Source organism: Eretmochelys imbricata, chromosome 2 (genome assembly GCF_965152235.1).
Source record: "Eretmochelys imbricata isolate rEreImb1 chromosome 2, rEreImb1.hap1, whole genome shotgun sequence".
NCBI classification, from domain to species: domain Eukaryota; kingdom Metazoa; phylum Chordata; order Testudines; family Cheloniidae; genus Eretmochelys; species Eretmochelys imbricata.
The window spans coordinates 106,778,972-106,796,844 of NC_135573.1; the positions used below are offsets into that span (position 1 = coordinate 106,778,972).

The window sequence follows — 17,873 nt, forward strand, 5'->3', positions numbered from 1 at the left end:
CACAAAACCCTAGATCCAACCACTCCTAACCTTAGGAATTGGAATTCAAGCTGTGGATAAAAATTTCCCAAAGGTCAGGTTAGCTGATTCAGTGGCAGGATTAAGGCCCATTAGAGAGAGCGCTCCAATCTCTAGACTGAAATCTCCAATTCAAAATCTGTATCCGATTCAAATCTCCAATTACAGTCCATCTCTAATTGAAAAATTATGCCAGGAGAGGACTCAATTTGACCATCACAGTAAGCACTGTTTGTGGTCTGAGGTTTCATACTGGAGGATTAGGAGTTGCAAAATGAAATGGATTCTATTGTATAAAAACACTTTTCACACTAGTGTTTATAACCTGATGGTGCTCATTTCAAATGCCTATCTAGATGTGCCAGATATCACATTTGTGTACTTCCAACGCATATGCATGGTGAAATTAAGCAATAAATTATGTTTATTTTTAACAGTCTAATTATTAGGAAATGTGAAGATTAACCCTTGGCCCCTAACTTTCTAATTGCTCTAATTTAATACTATGTTTTTGGCAGAAAATTTAATTTGAAATGGCAAAGGGTTGATTATAGAATTTTTCCAGGGAGTTTTCCAAGGAAAAATAGAAAGACAAATATTGAGTAAAACCAATGAAATGCTAATTTGAGTCTCTAATTTCTACTTTGACTTTTTTTAAAAAAATTACTCATATTAACCTTGTGTATGGAATAAGAGTAAGAATATACTTTTACTGAACTATGTTCTGAATTTGGCAAAAGGGAATTAAAAGCCACACACTAAACAAGCAAAGTAGGGCATGTTTTAAACAGTGACCCTAAGTAAGCATTTAATTAATATCAATAGATTTAGATATCTGATTAAACATTAATATCTAAAGACCTGTGTGTCTCCTTTTAATTATGAGCAGATGTAATCACACATAAGCAGCTCAGGTTTTCTTTTCCTTCTATAAGTTGAGGCTTTTACACTCTTTGATTTAACTATGGCTGTTTAACATTATCGGCACGTTACACCCAACTAGTTTGGAGATTTCACATTAGTACTTTGAAAAGGCAGCCTTGATCCTAGCCAAAATCACATACAGATATTCAAATCTCTATCCCCTATGTACACACAGACACACACACAGAGTTGGATCCCTGTTGTGAGATACAGTCCAAACAAAAGCGTTTGCATTTGAAATCTGAGGCCAGGACCGTACATTTTTCGGAGATGCAGACACAGTGTCAGCTGGTGGGATTTGTTGCAATGAAAGCTTTGCATTTAGAAGGAGGATATTTCAGAGACAGGTCTTTGGCTTCCAAAAGAACCAGCGTCCTATTCTTGCACTGACATGCCCAGCCACTGTTAAGGCTTAAGTACATGCACCTCCCCTGCCACTGACCCCTTCAGAGTGGTATTCACAGAAAACACAATAGAACATTGAGAGCAAAAACAGCTTATGAGGGTACTTCAGCCATTCTGCTGATTTTCTCCCTCCTCCTTGTGTCTGTCAGTCTCCTCAGAGGCTGATACCTCAGGTGGCCCATTCTGCCTGTCCAGACACTCAAAGGAAAAGCCCCTCTCCTCAGGAGATTTTTCAATCCAGTGAAACAATCTGAGACATTGACTTCTCATGGGATTTTCTAATTTGAACCAGACATTTAGTCCAATGAAGAAAGGTAGTGTAAAGAGCAGTCAATCTGCACTACAATACAGTATTTCAGCATTTATATTTCAATACAATTAATTTGGTCCATTGTATCAACTCATCTACTACATGGATCATCACGTCCAGTGGTTCGTGATTTCAATCCCAGCTCTGCCACTGACTAACTGTATTGCATTGGGGAAGCCAGTTAACTTCTGTGTGTCTCAGTTTTCACTTCAGTATAATGGCGATAATATTACTCTCACACTGTAAAGTTCCAAAATCCCACTGATTTCAACACAGTTGGACATCTAAATCCCTTAGGCTTCTTTTAAATTCTAACCCTCATTACTTACTTGCCTGAGTCCAAAAGTCACTTTTTAGCATGCGCATGCATCTGATAAACTCCCAGAACCTTTACAGTTTGCTGCCAGATAATGCTGATTAAAATCTTAAACAGGCCATTTGTAATCTTTGGCTCTGAAACCAATTCAGAATGAAAGATACAAGTTTACTATTTGTGAAACGGAAGCAAGGAATTTTATTCTTCATCTATTACATAAAATGAGATTAAAAGAAGAGTCCTGTAGCTGTTATATAAATGGAAACTGTCGTATGCTGCAATTGCGCAACAGTGCATATGGATTAGACTGTTTATGCAAGTTGTCAGCTGTCCATCAAACAAGCAGATGCAATACAGAAGTATCATTTCATTTACCAGATTTTTGACACATAAGCACAAAGGAAAAAAATACAACTTGTCCAAACAAAATTACTGCTATATAGTATATTATCCAGTTATTCTGCTAGGGAGGGGTACATGAGAGAACTTAGATTTGCTGATATTTATGTTCTTCAGTAAACGCTGCTTGTAACCACGTCTGTCTAGATTATGTGCATTTTACTTTATTGGAAGAGTAACTAACAACACATTGTAGTTAAATTCTGGCCTCTAAATGATGTTAGAAGGCTTTTAACTCTGGGAATTTAGTAGTGTGTCACATGCAAAAGGCCTCGAACCGAACTTAAACCATTTGCTACAGTAGCTTAAAAACAACAAGAGTCAGTATTAGTAAAAAAAGAGAACACTCACACAATCACAAAACCCTATTCTCTGAAAGGCTGTGTTCAGTATATAAGATTAGATCAGACAAATGGATTTGATGGGTTTTATAGTTAGAGCCCCATGCATTTCATGGCACCAACAGACCAAATTTCATAGCAACACCTCCTAAATTCTGCAGCAGCAATTTCTAAAGTGTGCAACAGTAACCACTAAATTCTGCAGCAACATTAATGTATTCTATTGCCCTAAAATGCCCTTCATTCCCTTCCCATCCACCCCTCACACCAACAATCCATGGCTCATTGTTGCCAACTCTAGATAATTATTTTCAACAAAATGATTATTTTCAAGCGGTCCCTCTCCCCCAGATAGCCCAGCTTCACTCCGTAGTTGTCAATACCATAACGTTGCCCAGGTGATCCCACTAAGAAACTCTTTCCCCTTACATGGGATGGGGAATGGAAAGCTTGCAGCTGGCCTTAAAAAACTGAACTATCTGGCTCTCTGGGTCTTGGCTGTTTCTGGGTCCTCCACTCCCCACCAGCAATCTGTTTGCAAGTTCCAGCTACCTAGAACCATCTAGGAAGCGGGGAAAGTTGAAGAATCAGACAGCTGCATGCAAGTCCCAGCGTGTCAGGGAGACAAATAAATAAATCGGACTTGGATGCAACAAAATGACAAATTCTATGTCAGAAATATTGAATTCCACAGCATCTTGACAAAATACCAAATTCTGCAGGCATGGAGTTGCAGAAACTTGACTCAGATGAATGGAACAGTTCCCACCTCTCGGTTACTGTTTCAGGTATCTCTCATTCTGAAGACACTGCACCTGTTTTTGCGTGGTTCACATTTTGACCACTCCCTTTTTGTCTGGACATGAAAGCTATATTCTGGACCAAGGGAGTCCACCACCACAGAGGGCTTGACTTCACAGCTGGATTAACTCAAGGGCTGCCCCTAACTCAAGCCCTGTCCACACACAAAAAATCCTTGAGTGTGGTGCTGCTTTTAACTCTGGCCCGTTGGAAGTATAAGCTAAAACCTGCATGAGCACAACCCACCAGCTGCTAACATGACGCAAGCCAACTCTGATCAAATGCCTCTAGTCCTTCCAACCCTCCTTCCTCTGTATGCCCTGAAAGAACAGACAAATTCTCCTACCATTTACTAGGAAAGAATTCATAGAGGGTCTCAATTGACTGCAGCACAAAGAACTGTGGGATACGTTCCCGGAAGTTTTAGTGTCACACATGAATGAGTGCAGCACCAGTGAGGACACAGCAACTCAAGTGTTTTTTCACAGCGTGGCTGTTCTCAGTTGAGCGAGGCTAACTTGAGACGAAAAACTCTCGAGTTAAGTCTGCAGTGAAGACTTACCCTGGGTCACGCACTGTGTAGTGCCTTGCTCAAAATTAAACGTGTTATTATGAAGCAGCTACACAAGTTTTAAACATTAGTACTGGAACTGAAATGAGTGGCATCTTATTTTAATCCTCAGAAGGGAAAATGAACCTGTTTGTAAGCACCTTTATCAAGCGAGTGATTATGAGGCAGAAGCCTGGGCTATTCTACACTACTCACTTATAAGAGGATAGTATTTTATTCCAGCATAAGCTATTTGACATTAAGGTAATGTTTTAACATTTTGAGGAAAATTATCAAATGAATTAAGAATTACTAGATATTGCTTCCCACCCAACAAATAAGAGCTATTCCACCTTATCATCCGATTTCATAGACTAAGTAGGGTCAAGCCAGGGAGGTGGGAGGATTCAAAAAGTGCTGTTGCTGATGTGGTATGTGACACCCTTCCTCAAACCCCAACATAGCATTAGGAGTACCGTCCTGGGGGAAAGGTTGTCAAACTGAGCTCCTGATTATGTATTGTTAAAATTCTCAGTCACTTTTTGTAGAAATAGATATGTTCCCTGGCCGAATTCCATTTGCAATACATAGGGCATTGTGCCCGCCTAAATTCCACCAGCAGTTTCACCTGTAAGTAGAATGGCGTTCTTCACCCTCTGCCCTAAACTGCTAGAAGAGGAGTATTATACAAAACACAGGGGCTGCTATTCCAGAAGATCTGACAAGCTAAGCAAAGTCAAGACAGGTAATTACTCAAAGAGGGGACACATTCCTCGGTAGTTGTGTCTTTAATAGCTATGACGGGTGTGCACCTTGTTTCTCTGTCGCAGATGAAAGAACCCAGGCCTTTTTAAAGATATATAAAAAGAGTGAGGGCTGAAACTTGGACACACTCCAATCACAGGTTTCAGAGTAACAGCCGTGTTAGTCTGTATTCGCAAAAAGAAAAGGAGTACTTGTGGCACCTTAGAGACTAACCAATTTATTTGAGCATGAGCTTTCGTGAGCTACAGCTCACTTCACCAGATGCATACCGTGGAAACTGCAGCAGACTTTATATATACACAGAGAATATGAAACAATACCTCCTCCCACCCCACTGTCCTGCTGGTAATAGCTTATCTAAAGTAATCTTCAGGTTAGGCCATTTCCAGCACAAATCCAGGTTTTCTCACCCTCCACCCCCCCCCACAAATTCACTCTCCTGCTGGTGATAGCCCATCCAAAGTGACAACTCTTTACACATTGTGCATGATAATCAAGGTGGGCCATTTCCAGCACAAATCCAGGTTTTCTCACATCCCCCCCACCCCCATACACACACAAACTCACTCTCCTGCTGGTAATAGCTCATCCAAACTGACCACTCTCCAAGTTTAAATCCAAGTTAAACCAGAACATCTGGGGGGGGGGGAGGGCGGGGTAGGAAAAAACAAGAGGAAATAGGCTACCTTGCATAATGACTTAGCCACTCCCAGTCTCTATTTAAGCCTAAATTAATAGTATCCAATTTGCAAATGAATTCCAATTCAGCAGTTTCTCGCTGGAGTCTGGATTTGAAGTTTTTTTGTTTTAAGATAGCGACCTTCATGTCTGTGATTGCGTGACCAGAGAGATTGAAGTGTTCTCCGACTGGTTTATGAATGTTATAATTCTTGACATCTGATTTGTGTCCATTTATTCTTTTACGTAGAGACTGTCCAGTTTGACCAATGTACATGGCAGAGGGGCATTGCTGGCACATGATGGCATAAATCACATTGGTGGATGTGCAGGTGAACGAGCCTCTGATAGTGTGGCTGATGTGATTAGGCCCTGTGATGGTGTCCCCTGAATAGATATGTGGGCACAATTGGCAACGGGCTTTGTTGCAAGGATAAGTTCCTGGGTTAGTGGTTCTGTTGTGTGGTATGTGGTTGTTGGTGAGTATTTGCTTCAGGTTGCGGGGCTGTCTGTAGGCAAGGACTGGCCTGTCTCCCAAGATTTGTGAGAGTGTTGGGTCATCCTTTAGGATAGGTTGTAGATCCTTAATAATGCGTTGGAGGGGTTTTAGTTGGGGGCTGAAGGTGATGGCTAGTGGCGTTCTGTTATTTTCTTTGTTAGGCCTGTCCTGTAGTAGGTAACTTCTGGGAACTCTTCTGGCTCTATCAATCTGTTTCTTTACTTCCGCAGGTGGGTATTGTAGTTGTAAGAAAGCTTGACAGAGATCTTGTAGGTGTTTGTCTCTGTCTGAGGGGTTGGAGCAAATGCGGTTGTATCGCAGAGCTTGGCTGTAGACGATGGATCGTGTGGTGTGGTCAGGGTGAAAGCTGGAGGCATGCAGGTAGGAATAGCGGTCAGTAGGTTTCCGGTATAGGGTGGTGTTTATGTGACCATTGTTTATTAGCACTGTAGTGTCCAGGAAGTGGATCTCTTGTGTGGACTGGACCAGGCTGAGGTTGATGGTGGGATGGAAATTGTTGAAGTCATGGTGGAATTCCTCAAGGGCTTCTTTTCCATGGGTCCAGATGATGAAGATGTCATCAATATAGCGCAAGTAGAGTAGGGGCTTTAGGGGACGAGAGCTGAGGAAGCGTTGTTCTAAATCAGCCATAAAAATGTTGGCATACTGTGGGGCCATGCGGGTACCCATAGCAGTGCCGCTGATCTGAAGGTATACATTGTCCCCAAATGTGAAATAGTTATGGGTAAGGACAAAGTCACAAAGTTCAGCCACCAGGTTAGCCGTGACATTATCGGGGATAGTGTTCCTGACGGCTTGTAGTCCATCTTTGTGTGGAATGTTGGTGTAGAGGGCTTCTACATCCATAGTGGCCATGACGGTGTTATCAGGAAGATCACCGATGGATTGAAGTTTCCTCAGGAAGTCAGTGGTGTCTCGAAGGTAGCTGGGAGTGCTGGTAGCGTAGGGCCTGAGGAGGGAGTCTACATAGCCAGACAATCCTGCTGTCAGGGTGCCAATGCCTGAAATGATGGGGCGCCCAGGAGTTCCAGGTTTATGGATCTTGGGTAGTAGATAGAATATCCCAGGTCGGGGTTCCAGGGGTGTGTCTGTGCGGATTTGATCTTGTGCTTTTTCAGGAAGTTTCTTGAGCAAATGCTGTAGTTGCTTTTGGTAACTCTCAGTGGGATCATAGGGTAATGGCTTGTAGAAACTCGTGTTGGAGAGCTGCCGAGCAGTCTCTTGTTCATATTCCGACCTATTCATGATGACAACAGCACCTCCTTTGTCAGCCTTTTTGATTATGATGTCAGAGTTGTTTCTGAGGCTGTGGATGGCATTGCGTTCCGCATGGCTGAGGTTATGGGGCAAGTGATGCTGCTTTTCCACAATTTCAGCCCGTGCACGTCGGCGGAAGCACTCTATGTAGAAGTCCAGTCTGCTGTTTTGACCTTCAGGAGGAGTCCACCTAGAATCCTTCTTTTTGTAGTGTTGGTAGGGAGACCTCTGTGGATTAGTATGTTGTTCAGAGGTATTTTGGAAATATTCCTTGAGTCGGAGACGTCGAAAATAGGATTCTAGGTCACCACAGAACTGTATCATGTTCGTGGGGGTGGAGGGGCAGAAGGAGAGGCCCCGGGATAGAACAGCCCTCAGACAGAGACAAACACCTACAAGATCTCTGTCAAGCTTTCTTACAACTACAATACCCACCTGCGGAAGTAAAGAAACAGATTGATAGAGCCAGAAGAGTTCCCAGAAGTTACCTACTACAGGACAGGCCTAACAAAGAAAATAACAGAACGCCACTAGCCATCACCTTCAGCCCCCAACTAAAACCCCTCCAACGCATTATTAAGGATCTACAACCTATCCTAAAGGATGACCCAACACTCTCACAAATCTTGGGAGACAGGCCAGTCCTTGCCTACAGACAGCCCCGCAACCTGAAGCAAATACTCACCAACAACCACATACCACACAACAGAACCACTAACCCAGGAACTTATCCTTGCAACAAAGCCCGTTGCCAATTGTGCCCACATATCTATTCAGGGGACACCATCACAGGGCCTAATCACATCAGCCACACTATCAGAGGCTCGTTCACCTGCACATCCACCAATGTGATTTATGCCATCATGTGCCAGCAATGCCCCTCTGCCATGTACATTGGTCAAACTGGACAGTCTCTACGTAAAAGAATAAATGGACACAAATCAGATGTCAAGAATTATAACATTCATAAACCAGTCGGAGAACACTTCAATCTCTCTGGTCACGCAATCACAGACATGAAGGTCGCTATCTTAAAACAAAAAAACTTCAAATCCAGACTCCAGCGAGAAACTGCTGAATTGGAATTCATTTGCAAATTGGATACTATTAATTTAGGCTTAAATAGAGACTGGGAGTGGCTAAGTCATTATGCAAGGTAGCCTATTTCCTCTTGTTTTTTCCTACCCCGCCCTCCCCCCCCCCCCAGATGTTCTGGTTTAACTTGGATTTAAACTTGGAGAGTGGTCAGTTTGGATGAGCTATTACCAGCAGGAGAGTGAGTTTGTGTGTGTATGGGGGTGGGGGGGATGTGAGAAAACCTGGATTTGTGCTGGAAATGGCCCACCTTGATTATCATGCACAATGTGTAAAGAGTTGTCACTTTGGATGGGCTATCACCAGCAGGAGAGTGAATTTGTGGGGGGGGGTGGAGGGTGAGAAAACCTGGATTTGTGCTGGAAATGGCCTAACCTGAAGATTACTTTAGATAAGCTATTACCAGCAGGACAGTGGGATGGGAGGAGGTATTGTTTCATATTCTCTGTGTATATATAAAGTCTGCTGCAGTTTCCACGGTATGCATCTGGTGAAGTGAGCTGTAGCTCACGAAAGCTCATGCTCAAATAAATTGGTTAGTCTCTAAGGTGCCACAAGTACTCCTTTTCTTTTTACTCCAATCACAGGGATTAAATTCTGCCTGCCTTTGTAGTAGGAATTAAATGGTATTATTCTGTTCCTGACACAAAACTGTTAGGTATTATTATTGTTAAACAGCTTCTCTGCTCTGCCCCAGAAATGAATGAAGTGATCCCTTACCAAGATGTTCTGAGGTTCGATTAAATAAGTCTCAATTCTTCTGTTAGATGCCTGAATCAGGCTGCCACTGAAGACAGTGGAAGCCACGTGCAACACATCCGAGGGCATAATTTGGTCCATAATATTTGTAGAGTGCTTTGAAATCTGGGATGAAAAGCAATATAGAAAAAAGATTATTATTAGTTTAGTTTCAACAGGTCCCAAGACATCATTGCAGAGAAGGATTCGTTAACAACTTGCAGATAGCAGATCCATTTCACCTGCTAGAGATGCCTCCGACCTCGTGCCTGAGAAGTTTCTAAACCAGGTTACTGTCTAATGAACATTTCTTCAGGCTGAGTCCTCCCCGTAACTTAATAGAGTCATTGCTGAGTTTCATGGCCCAGTAGAGACATGCATGATTGTCCCCACTCTTATGATTTTATCTCTGTTTATCTGAAGAGCGACGGTGACATGTACTGAAAGGACAGTTGCTTTTAGGTGGGGTTACCAAGCTGTTCAGTCACTTCTCATATCTGAATCTGGCCATGCAGTTAGCATCCCTCTAGTCACAAAGGCCCAGAGAGCCCCTTCTGCCAGAAATACCTATGGGAGCTAGCCTGCCAAGAGGAAAATTCAGTCAGGCTCTCTGCACCCAATCATTGCACAGGAGCTGGGGTCCGCTCTGCCCCTCCAGAATGAGTTGTAGTTCTACCCAGAGAAACCAGTGAATCCCAAAATTTGCAGGAGAGAGACCCCCATACAGAAGGTTCCCTCGACACATGGATCTCAAGGGCATGACCTGGAGGCCACTTAGAATCTCATTTCTAAAACAGATTTAGTGCACAGCTCTCTATTTTCCAGTCCACCTTACACAGAAATGGCAGATACTCCATCCTTCAGCTATAGGCTGGTACAAAACGCTTGCGCATAGACAGATGGGCCTGACCCAAAACGCTAGCTATAAACACCTCTGGAATTTGAAAGGGTTCAGAATCCAAACCCCTCTGTGGCTCCAAATTTCATGAGTGTCTTTCTCTGTGTCAAGGCAAAACCCTACACAGAGCACTGTGAATTTCAAGAGGTGAAATCGGGATTTCAATCTAATGTTGTGGCCATGGCCTATCTTTGGACTTTTCTACATTAGGAAGTTCTACAATTTTAATTATACCATACAGTAAAAACCCCACCTTCCCCTAAGCGGGGATGCAGCTGCTTTATACTGACATAACAGTTCCGCTTTCCAGATGGGAACAGCTATACCAGGATAAGTCATCTTTGTATTAGTTAACTGCATCCACACTGGGGTATTCACTGCAATAACTATTTCAGTGAACTAAAAATCATACCCTAACTGACAGAGTTATAACGTAAAACTTTAGAGAGTGTTACCCAGGCCTTTAGATCTTAAGACATATGCATGTTGCAGTGGATTTCTGTAATCAGATAGCTCAGGACTGGGGGGTGAGGGGAGGGAGGTAAGAGTGCAGGAGGAGAAACTCAGAGGCAAACTTTGCAAACTGAACTTGTCTTGAACTCGTGGCAGTTTCTGAATTTCATTTTAGGAATCTCACCATATCACTGCTTTAGGAATTTTCATTAACTGTATAGCCCATCAGCTCCCTATAGAGAAGTTGCTGGTATAATATTTATGACATTGAGTTGGTGTTGTTAAAGGTCTTAAAACTGAGGTAGCTGTAGCTGCAAATAAATATTGGGAGAAAAGCACTCCAAGCTCCATGCTGGATTGCATTTAGCTTCAGCTGAATTTCAGAGAGAGGAGGGCAAACACAAAATGTATCAACCTAAGCAGCTCTTGAATTACAAACTCATAAATCAGAGACGGAAAAGACCTATTATGGCCATTTAGTCCATCTGCCTTTTGCCAGTGCAAGGAACCTCCCTGCTTAAACATGCCCCTGTATGATCCTAAACGAGGAGCTTTTTACTGACTTCTCCTCCAAATCAACTTGTGAAGGTTTTCAATTATTCTATGAGCAACTCCTCTTTCGTGAAAGATCAACAAAGTAGTTGTCAAACATACACTAACAGACTATACCCACTAAGGAAGTTAACACAATGAACTCATCCTGCATGAGTATCCCGATACACCCAACTGCAGCTGCCATACTTCAATTATATGAAAGAATGCACTAGATCTGGGGTCCAAGCGAGCAAAGAATCACCCAGCGGGCTACAGTGAAACAAGCTGTTGTCTTTAAATAGAAAAATGTTCTGTATCCCTGCATTACCTCTTTATTCTGGATGTAGCCATGGAGTTTGGGCCATGCAGCCCACAGAGAAATAAGTACTTGTCTACAGTTAAATAGAAATTTATAGAGGGTCCACATTTGCTTTGCTAGTGCATGAGTTAATCAGTTCCTGCATATACCTCATGAAGCTATTATAGAGCTTAAAAAATTAAAAGGGATTATCTTATACTTCCAGGGTCCATCCAAGTGTCACGCAACAATTTATCCAGACATATGGATCTGAGACTACATACAGTGGTTCATAGATCAGGAAGACATCAAAGCCTCTTTCAAAGGAGGTGTGGGGTGGGGGAAGCATTAACAGGGCTAGCAGCTGAGAAATGGGCATTGCTACAGTTTCTGACACATCCTCAGCCTGAACAGACTGTTTTTCATGACAGCCCCTATAATACTAACTGTTTCCACATCTCGAGCAGGGGGCAATAGAGTGTCAGGGGAGGCTTAAGTTCTAGCAGCAAGCACTAAAACAGCTGGCACTCCCTCACTCTCCTGCCAGCTGCCCAAGAAGCAACTTTCCCTACCTCATCATAAAAATGGCATGACTTCAGTTGGCTCCCTCACTGCATTAACCCTCCTCTTCCCAGAATGCAGACGTGCCACAGGATCATCCGATGATGTATGACTAAGGATGATCTTGTTCTGACAACAGAGCGAGAAAGACAGACCCTGTAACAAGCCAGACAGCCTGTACATTACTGCACTCTTACTGTCACTTTGAGTAGCAATGTAAAAAATAAATAAAGATACAGCTGAACATCTCTCTCACACGAATTAAAACCAGATTTGGAAAGCAAATAAGACACCGCTTGGTTCCCACATTCCAGATTATAATGGTATTTACACTACACTTACATTTATCATATAGGCTGTACCAGCTGAAAAACAGCTCAGACACTACAGAATGGAGGGAGATTTGTGAGGTAATGTATTTGCCTATTTGCAAATAACTCTGGTTTTGGCAGCTCACACCTCTTTTCCCCTCAAATATGTTTGTTTAGCCTGTGTTATATCATGGCAGGGCAGTGCATAGCTCACTAAAAACTAAGCCAGTAAGCATGATAATAGAAAAACGTGCCCAGAGCTATATGTTCAAACCTGGCTATTTTTCAGGGCTGTCAGAAGCCAAAGGGGGAGTTTCTGTGGAGCTGTTTCCTGTGGTGGCTGCCTAAGATCACCTCCAGAACTAACATCCCCTCTCTCCTTCCCCCTGTGCACACAGCCCCTGCCCTCTATTTCAGTGAAGCCCTTTCAACAGCACATATGCAAGTCTGTCAGCTCGGCTGCATTGAGAGGATTTAATGCCAGGCAACTGTACAACATTTTTTAAAATATGGAACCAGATTGTATCTGGTGCTTGCGCGAGAGGACCTTGGCCCCCCCTCCCTGAGTCACCCCCTCCATCATGCAAGGGAAAGAGACAACTGCAGGCCCTGGTTCCCCTGCTATATGCTGACAGGATATTGATACCACCTGTGGGGAAGGCATACCAAGGTGAAATTCACCCACTGCAAAGGACCAGCACAATGATCAAGCATGGTCCATACCTCTGGTGCTGGAGTTATGAATAAGGCAGTGTCCTTTTCCCTGTCTCTTGCATGGCAGTGGAACATGATGGTACCAGATAAGCACCAAGCCTCTTGTTTAATAGAAACAAGATCTGCAGGCGGTTCCAGATCACTACTCCAGATCTGCCATCTAATGTAACTTCTGAAAGAGACAAAAATACCCTCAAAGGACTATGTGAATGCAAATAAGCATGAATATAACACTCAGCTTCCACAAGCCAGAAATGAATATGAATTCATTCAGAGAATTTCCTTCATGAGTTACACTGTAGGACATTTATATATAGAAAGGAAATAAATATAACAAATAATAAAAATGGAAGTAGAGGTCTCAGAAAGTTTTTTTTAAGATTTACATATCTGTTTAAAAGTTAATTGGCTTATTGCCAGGTAAGAACTTGAGTCACAATTTCAAATTAGTAGCATTCACATCCTGCATTCAAGACCAAGAGAAAGATGGTTTTCAGCTGTTTTTATACTAACAATGTTGTAGTTGAGTCTCCAGAATGGTTCCTATCACCAACGATTAGAGCTTGTGGACATATTTGTTGTAAGTGATATTTGTTGTGAATTTCGCCCCTTTTCCTTGTTTGTAAATCATTCACTAACCCACTCTAATTTCTAATAATTTTCGGGGGCATGTTCTGCAAATATTCGTTTATGGGTTCAGTCTTGCAACACTGAAGTCCATGGGAGTTTGGACTTCAAGGAGATCATGGACTTCAATTGGAGCTGGATTAGGCCTTCCATGAACAAACTTCAACCTATAGGTTAGTATCTACAAATTGTTTATTTCTATTATTTGCTAAATCAGCATTCACTGTTTGACTTGTCACTTTTAAAGCTGGTCAAAATTCGTGCTTAAAAATGGGTTGTCAACTATGAAATTTTTTTTGTTTCTTTTAAAGGAAAATGCTATTTGACAAAATTTTGACAGGAAATTTCAGTTCAGTTTTTGAAAATAAAGATTTCTGATTTTTGTCCCTCCACCCCCACACTCTTTTTGCTGCTGAAGGCAATAGAATGATTGATGTCTAAGTGTTCTCACTCTCTTTATTTACCCCCTTTCGGTAACAGAGGGGGAGAGAATCCCTAGGTCCACTCCCTTTTCAAGGCTATGATAAATTCTGTACAAACTTTGCCTTGTAAGATATAATCCGAAAACATGATTTGCTGATCATGACTGTCCTGGTAACATATGTGTGGCAACATTGCATGTGAAGTTATGAGATTCTACTATATGATGTTAGAAAGATATATTCCAAATCTGGGGAAGAAGCCACAAACCAGTTCCTCAGAGACATAAGGCTGACTGACACTGCAGCCAGGTGTCGATGAAATCAAATGGACCACCATCTGGTTAAGTGGCCATTCTCTGGCAGGAAAAAAGGGTGTGAGTGAGAAATTTACAATTTGGCAAAGAAACAGCTGGAGGCTCCTATCTCCACAGACTCTCTCCCCTGATCCCAGCTCGAGATGATTCTCAAAGAGGAAAGGGTACAAGAATGGAAGACTCGCCAAAATATTCCTCCCTTTGTCTCCATCCACAGCAGCCACAACACCTCAGGAATGAAGTAACAGCTTTGGACTGAGGGAAGGATCCTGTATGAATGGAATTCAGCCAGTAAGAAGCATGTCACGAGAGAGACACCTTTTGCTTGAATTTACTTTGGCTTGTTAAGTTAGGTATTAGTTGCATGTTACATTTTATTTCTTTGTACCCAATTCTGACTGTTATGCTTCATTACTTGTCAAAAAAAATTAAAAAAAATAAAATCTATCTTTCTGTACTTAAACTTGTTTTATCTAACCAGTGTGTTTGGATTGAAATGTTTGGGAAACTCCATTTGGGATAACTGGATTTGTGCATATGATTTTCTATTCATAAAAGGACCAACTTTACATGAGCTTGAGAGAGGAGAGGGCTGGGCAGTACAAGGTGTACATTTCTGGGGGAAGTCTGGGAATGGGAATTTGCTGGTGTTGCTCTGCAATGTAATTCAAGAGTGGCTGGCTTTAGTATTGTATAGCTGGGAGCAATTTACATGCTGCAGGCTGTGTGTGAGCAGGCCAGGAGTGGTACTTCTCACAGCAAAGCAGTGTAAAAGGTACTTAGACTGGAGAATTGAGGGGGCACAGCTGTCCAACAGTCCAGACTGTACCCTGCGTAATGTCATAGGGGGAATGAAAAACTAGAGAACCCTGGTAAAGGCAAGCTGCAGTGTCTGGGTCCCACATGCTGGACTCATGTGCTTTTAAACTTCCTGAGACTAAGCAGAATCCAGGCATTTCCTCTGGATCACATGGCACACTTTTGAGATGCAGAACTTTTTTCTTGCACACCCCTCTCAGAACTGAGAGCCAACAATCCAACTTCCTAGGCCCTGTAACTAGTGCTAGCTGCCCTAGCATACCCCTTCCCAGAGCTCTACCTTGTGGGCACTTCAGCTTACAGTTCACCTCTTCAGGGGCCCATGATAGTGGAAGCAAATAGACAAAAGCTTAGCAAAGGGTTCCAAAACCAGTCACTGTTTATTTTAGCTAGCACAGTGTACAGATCCAAACATGCATATATGCCATTCCCTGTCTCATTTGCCTCACCACGCTGGAGTGTTCTTCAGAGATTGGTGTCTTTGGAGGTTCCAAGTCCCCTCTCCGGGATTTCAGTCCACCAGGCCAGGCTTTCTGCCTGCCCCAGTGTATTTGTTCTGTGCACCCAAAATTAATTTTTAAAATATGTATTAAAAATATCTCCACTAGTGACAAGATCGGGAAAGGGAAATACAATAGAAAACTCATGATGGGAGGTGCCTTACACAGAAATTTAGAAGAATCTGGTGAGAAGCACTGCTGTGCATCCTACTCCAATTTTTTTTTTCCCCTACATGAAAACATATTTATTAACTTGAACATCCAACAGTGAAACAAAGCCAAACGATATGCAAACAAATCAGTTCTTCATGCATTATTGATCCCAGTCTGCAAATTGATGCTTTTACCGGTCAGACTGGTTTATAAATGGGCTTTGGAGAGTCAGTTACATCCTAGGCAACAGTAATACAAATTGGCTGTAAAGGTTTGTTGCATTCTACACCCACTTAGCACAGGTAGCAAGGACTACACAAGGTATATTTTAGTAAAGAATGAGTCCCAATGGCCCTCATTCACCACTGTGCTCCATAAACAGCTGAAAATCTGGATTAATCAGGCTCCCTCAGTTTTCCCTGGGTGGCATTCAGCTGCCGTAGCAGTCCTCAGTGCACGATCCCACAATTGCAGGAACAATCCCTTGGTGCTATGGGTAGCAAGGTGAAATTTAGGGCAGCCATATACTGTCCATACCTTGCAACATAGGACTGACTTGGCATACTGCTGGGACAGGCCATGACTCGGGGTGCATAACGGTAGCCTGAAGCCACCTTTGACTTTCAAACCCCCTCCATAAGTACCTCTAGAATGGCCCAGGATTCTCCATAGAATTTTCATAGATTTATGAAACTGCCAGTCTTCCAACTTAAAGAACACCATCGCCACATTATTTACTTTAACTAAGGAGGCCAAGTTCATAGAAGACACACTAGAACTCCCCTTCTACCTCACAGTTGAACTCCAGTTGCGGCCTCTGTGTGTATTTGATCCTAGTGACTGAGGACTGAAGTTTTAAAGAGAATGCACAGCACATCAAGTGATTCAGAATGTAAACAGCCTCTTGAAGGGAAAATATACAGGATCCACAGGCAACACAATAGACTGACCCATCAGCCTTCCCATCACTAGCCCAAGCCTCTAGAAGTAAATGCAGCAGAGGAAATAAAAAAAAACGAAAGATAAATCTCAGTGGTTGTGGGTTTTCAGTGACTGGCTGCAACATCCTGTCTTGTGGAACAGAGAGCAGTGCTAAACAGGAAAACACGCAGAGAATATTCATCCAACTGTATCAGCTTAGTTGCCAACCTGAAAAATGGTAATAATGTATATTCAAATAAGAAAAAGAAAGATTTTAAACATAATTTCTCTTAATTTCTAGATTTGTTGTGAATTCCTACGGGATCATTATTTTATCTAGTGACTAAAAAGTGCAATACAACGGATGTCCAACTCGTGTTCACGACCACATATTTCACTGTGGCCTGGAGAAAAGTAGAAGTGAGACAGACCAAGGCAGCTTTGAACAAGTCCTTTCAGTTAAAGTCTGGCTCTTCCAAGTTTAGCAGTGCATTACCTGAAGGCTTGTGTCACTGAGTTCTGCAAGAGCTGCTCTATGAATGCGAAAAATAAATAAATTAGATAAATAAATAAATAATAGGAGGTGAAATCACCACCAAGTAAGTAATTACTGGCTTCTCCCTCTGAGGAATAAATCCAAGCCAAGCAGACATAAAAATATAAAGTTTCCTTTCTAGATGCAGGCTCCAAAGCCAAGAGGCACTGCACAAGGGTTTTCACAACTTTTGGAAACATTCAACAGTAATAAAGAACATAAACGGACTACAGATTAAAAGTGAATGAAGCAGTAGGAAGGAGCTCAGTTATCCTTACGCTGTGCTGCCCCTGGACCGACAACAGCTTCATTTTCCATTTGGCACAGAATGGTTTTGGAACTCCCCCAGCTGAATTAAAAGTGTGCCCAAAGCTCTGTGTCCCACATGTGACCTGAGGCAGGTCACCTGGGTCCAGCAGTCAGGGGGAACGAGATCAGTTAACACCTTGCTGCACTTTGCGAGAATGAGGGAGGGAGCCAGTAAAGAAGGCTCAAGGATCAGCTCAAAAAGCAAACAGTCCTGCTTCCTGGTTTAAGAATATGATCTGGGCAGAGCAGCTCACTTGTTTCAGTCCAGATGGAAGGCTAGCTCAGCTCCCCAGTGGCCTTGCTGCAAACAGTAAGCTTTTTGTGTTTCTAGGCAATATGTGCAAGTTAAGAACTGACAGTGTAAGCCAAACAAACATTCATTTTAAC

General features: G+C 42.5%; 1 long non-coding RNA gene across 1 annotated transcript in view; it reads right to left on the reverse strand.

Moving 5' to 3' along the window:
- Window positions 1-9,198: 9,198 nt before the first annotated feature.
- LOC144260466 (uncharacterized) overlaps window positions 9,199-17,873 on the reverse strand; it is a 237,395-nt gene continuing 228,720 nt past the window's right edge. Inside the window, exon 5 of the long non-coding RNA XR_013345022.1 lies at window positions 9,199-9,243. This is a non-coding gene — a long non-coding RNA (uncharacterized LOC144260466). The remainder of the gene's footprint in view (window positions 9,244-17,873) is intronic.